The sequence below is a fragment of the Staurois parvus genome, unplaced genomic scaffold (assembly GCF_062004578.1).
Source record: "Staurois parvus isolate SC_StPar_1 unplaced genomic scaffold, SC_StPar_1.0 ptg001254l, whole genome shotgun sequence".
In the NCBI taxonomy this organism is placed as follows: domain Eukaryota; kingdom Metazoa; phylum Chordata; class Amphibia; order Anura; family Ranidae; genus Staurois; species Staurois parvus.
The window spans coordinates 247563-253004 of record NW_028319050.1 but is presented as its reverse complement, the minus strand read 5'-3'; positions in this window follow the sequence as shown (position 1 = coordinate 253004).

The window sequence follows — 5442 nt, the reverse complement described above, 5'->3', positions numbered from 1 at the left end:
CTTTCATTTTTTGGAGCAATGCGTAACATAAATGTAAGGGTCGGGTAGCTGAGATGTGAGGTGATCAGTAGAAATATGTAATTGTGAATCTAGTTTCATTCCATGTTATTACAGATAAGTGTTCAGTATTCGGTCAGAGACATATGTTCACCAATTAGCATCTGAAAGGACAGAGCAGCTTCTAGGGTAGAGGTGTCACCTGGATGCCAATACAATGTTGTCACCTATGTAGCCAGAGTTTGCCACCTTCTTGAACCTAGAAGAAGAATCCTAGTCATTTCTGCTACAAGAGTCAGCAGGAGACCTTGAGAAGGCTCCGAAGTTTCTGTCAGCTTTGATTTATATCCACAAATCAAAGGAATGTATTTCATCTCTCATAAAAGCTAAAATATTTGTTGCAGAGAGATGAAAATACTTCCTTCTGATTGGACACACTGTAGGCTACATCTGCATATAAAACTGTATTTGTAGCCCCTGTGGAATCCCAGAGAAACACAGGAAACGGTTATATGGTGCCTGATTGCAACAGCTGAACAGCGATTGGTTCTGTTGTGTTCGGACTAACACACTGGTGTCGGAAATTCTATCCCTGACCAAGTGATCTAAACCATTCAGCTCTGGGCACTTCAGAACCCAGAACATCCTATGGGCTGCTACAGGAACACCCCCCAGGGTTGATTGGCCAAGGGCTAATGTGCAGTCCACATCCATATTTCAATAAATTGAGTACCCTGAGATATGGACGGGGTGATTTGTACGGAGCCGGTTCCATGTGACTGGTGAATCGTGGACTTTCTCTGACTTGCTCCAGTCACAGGATAAATCTTGGTAAAAGTTTTATTTCTGTTTTTATTCCCTTTTATTTTATAATGAATAGCCAATTGTGTGTCTTTTTGTATTTTCTGCAACTTTTTTTCTTTGTACATATTTAATACATTGCCCACTTTTGGGATATTAAATCATAAAATGAATAAGTGACTTCTGTGTACTAAGCTCAGGCTCATATCTCCGGAGAGATTGTTGTATTGTAGAGTCTATGTGCTCAGTCTAAGTTCATTGCCAATCTGTATGCAATTGTACTGCGTGTTGGCAGATTGCCTGCAGATTGTAACATAGCAGATCTGCCAGACGGAGATCTGTGTGTGTGTGGTGGCCCAGTAGACCAGTCTGTGGACAAACTGTTGGGTGGTGGCAAGCTACCGTGTGTTGTGTGTCTAATGTGGGGGTCTGTGGACAGTGGAAGAGTGATTAACACCGGGGTTCTAGCTTGTAGGATAGCTGGAGGAATCCTAGAAGGGTGTGCCAATTTCTAGACTGCTCCTCAATCCTTAGCGTGCACCAGATTGTATATAAGATTCATATCTGCCTGTGTGTGGTCAGCCAGCTGGATTGGAGTGGAGTCTCCCTCTAGTGATTGCCAGAGGTAATGCGGGCTGTGAAAGGGTATCCTGACCAGTCTTATATGCTCAAAGTCCCCCTCATTCCCTCTTTACCCCAAGTCACGGGCGGACCACGCCTTGGTTAGCTAGTCGTCGTGGGCATGCATTTTATCCGTGACACAGTGTATAATCCATGATGTGGGACTTCTCTTGTCCTCATTACATTGGAGTACAGAAACTCTTCCATTGTGACGTTTATTCCCAAGCTCTCCCAGAATCCCTCAGCTTGGAATAATGGCCGCTGTGTCTGCAGAAACGTAGAGAATACTTCCATATACCGCGTCTCTTCATCTTGTTCATCCTTCTCGTTGGCAGAACAATGACATCTCAGCTAGACTAGAGGATGTGGGGACCACCACGGGATTATTTGGTGTTTGTAATCACCCCCCCCCCCCCTTGTTCCTGCACTGAGGGGTCCCGGCTTCCATTCCTTCTCTATACACAGAACTAAATACTTCAGTTGGGGAGAAGTTTGTCCCTTGTGGGACTTGAGACCTGAAAATGACCCTCGTCTATTATTTGGTATAATAACTCCCGTGGTTCAACCCGGGGAAACGATGAAAATATGATCTTCCTCATAGAAATTCTAACAAAAGGCAACATTTTCCATTTTAAGTCAAAATTCATTTTAAATTGTTCCCCATTCACACAGAAGGAATGTACATGCTTTGTCACTGAGCGCTCTGCTAGACAAATGTTTTTATGAATAGACCCCTAAATGTCAGGAGATATAATATATTCTATTATATTGTATTATGTTATGTTAAATTATATAAAGACGGGAAGTATGGAGCAGATAAATGAACAGACCTCCTAGTAATGTTGTCAAGGATTCACTTAAACGATCACCCTGTCACGTGTCCGCCACACACCACGCCCACAGCGACTAGCTAACCGTGACGCACGCGTGCGGCCGCGACAGGGTGGTAAAGAGGGGGAATAAAGGGATTTACACTTAAATATCTCAAACCGTATATAAGATCAGCCGTGATACCTTTTCACAGCCTGCACTACCTCTGGCCACCACCAGATGGAGACTCCACTCCAATCCAGCTGGTTGACCACACACTGGCAGATACAATCTTACATACAACCTGGTGCCCTGATTAGAGTTGAGGACCAGCTTAGTAATCACACACCCTTCTAAAGGTCCCTTCAGCTATCCTAGCTCGAACCCCGGTGTTGATAACCCTTCCACTGTCCACACACCCCCACACCAGACGCACCACAAAGGTAGCCTGCCACCACCCAACAGTTTATCCGCAGAATGGTCTGTTGAGACACCACACACACACAGATCTCCGTCTGGCAGATCTGTTACCTTTGCAATCTGCGTGCAATCTGCCCACTCACAGTGCAGTTGCATACAGATTGGCAATGAGCTTAACCGAGCGTTTTAAAGGCACTAAAATACAATACAATATAACCCAATCTAATCTCTCCGATCTAATCTCTCTGATCTAGTCTCTCCGAAGATATGAGCCCGTGCTTAAATACACAGAAGTTCACTAATTAATTTTAAGATTTAATTTCCCAAAGTGGGCAGTGCATAAAACATGTACAAAAGATAAAAGGTTACAGCAAATACAACAGATATAAGAAGACACACAAATGACTGATTACTATAAAATAAAAGGGAATAAAAGACAGAATAACACTTTACCCTGCGGCTGGAGCAAGCCAGAAACTTGGCAATCCGCTAGTCAATCGAACCAGCTCTGTACGAATCACCCTGTCCAGATGTCCATGCGTTCAATTTATGGCGATTTGGACATGGGCGGGACATTAGTCTTCGGCCAATTGACTCTGGGGGAGGTGGTCCTGACCTGCCCACAAGAGGTACTGTGTATGGACCTGCCCAAGTTCAATTGGGCCGAGACTGGCCTGAACACCAAGTTGGGGATTGGATTTCTGACACCAGCGCGTCAGCCCGATCGCAACAGTACCAAACACCATCCGACTGTCGCGCCCCCGCGTCATCTAATCATTCCATGCATTTCCCTGGCTTCCTCCCCAAGCCACAAATATGATTCTTATATGTAAATGTAGTGTACAGAATGGTCTGCACAAAGGAAGCATTTCCATCTCTCTCCAACTAATATTTCATCTTTTATAAGAGATTAAACATACTTCTTTGATGTGAATATTACCTATAGAGCTTTCCACATAAGTCAGACAGTCTGTCTGCTGTCACTGGTTTTCCTAGAAGGTGATAACCTGATTGACACACAAAAGTTGTCACCTCCAGGAACCTGGCTTTAGACTAATTAATGCTAAATGATGATTGGGTCTGTAAGGCCTATTGAGGAATTGTGTATACATACACATCTGATCCCAGATCAATTGTTTGTACCTTCTATTCATTTCCCTACTGCCCAGGGGGCTCAATGTACATCCTTAATGACCAGTCTGTTCCTGCACACACCTTTGTAATGAAAGGACCTGACATAATCTAATCTTCTCAACCTGTCATGGCTATGATTCCATATTTCCACTCAAATCTTACATGTCCGTTACAATAAATTTTACATGTCCGTTACATCTCCCCTCTTCCAGATGACGCATAGCTGAGCCTAAACGGGTCGGCTAACGCGTCTACATGGAAGGTTCCCTAGGTTGGGGGGGGAAGTTCTCCCAACTAAAGTTTGACACCGCTGACAGCTCAGCCCATCCCCCTACCGATGGGGAAGGGCTTCTGCCCAGCTCTCTGACTGATCCCAAAGGGTCTGGGTCACCACTAGCCAGCAGATCCCCCCACGGATCCATTTCATCTGCTGGCCACCGACTATCGACTGGACGGGTACAGGTAAACCTGTCATTGTGTGCTGTCAACATTTTCAGCCACTGGCCAGGGTCATCTGGTGGTTCGCCATTGGCTGCGACACCCAGATGCCTGAGCCTGACATAAGGTTGTTCCTGGGTGATCTGGACCTGGTTCCATGGCTTGGATACCAGAACCTCCACCCTTGGACCTGTCTCCCACACTTCTGCTCTTTCTGCCTCAGCCAGAGACTGGTCAGCACAAACCCTGACTTCCTCCGGGCTGACATCAAACCTATCAGCCAGCAAGAATACAGGGCTGTCAGCTCCAACCTCTGAGAAAGCAGATTCAGAGGGGGTCAATGTTCCCCCATCATCCTGTGATCCTTCCCTTGCTGTGCACAGCAATGAGTCCTCAATCATGATACTCATAGCTGTGGGGACAAAGGATAAATCCACAGACTTTACTCCACTAGGGGTCATCCTCTGACCCGTATCACACCCTTCTACTCTGTCCTCCTCAGCAGAACATCTGTCAGCACCACACCTGAGCTCCTCCGGGCCGACCTCAAACCTATCAGCCTGGAAGGACTCAGTGATGTCAGCTGCAGCTGCTGAGGTGGAAGACACTGATTGGGCTGAATTCGCTCCAACATCCTGCAGACTTCCCTCTGCAACACACAGAAATGGGTCTGCACTGGGAGTACCCGCGACTGGGGTGACAGAGGGGAAGGTAACAGGAGGAAGGATTCCACTAGGGGTTGTCCTCTGACCCACATCACACACTTCTACCCCGTCCTCAGCAGAGCGTCTGTCAGCACACCCGAGTTCCTCTGGGCTGGCATCAAATGTAACAGCCTCTGGAAACTCGGTGCCGTCAGCCACAGCTACTGAGGGGGTAGAGTCAGAATGAATCAGACTTAAACCCTCACCCTGTGGTCCCTCCTCTGTGCTCCACAGTCCAGGATCCAAAATGGCTTTACTGGTATCTGTGGTGTCAGGGGAGCAGACAACAGAGAACTTCATCCCACAAGGGGAGAGGGGCACACAACACTGGTCTACTGAAACCCAATGTGCCTTTTCCCCGGGGACTTCAGAAGAACATCCTGTTGCTTTACATAGGGGTAAACAACCAAATTCCTTTTGCCCACGCACCCCCATCCTGCTATCCACCGCTGGCGGTCCTTCAGCCAGACCCCTGAGATCCTCTGGGCTGCCGTCAATTCTCACAGCTCCAGGGGAC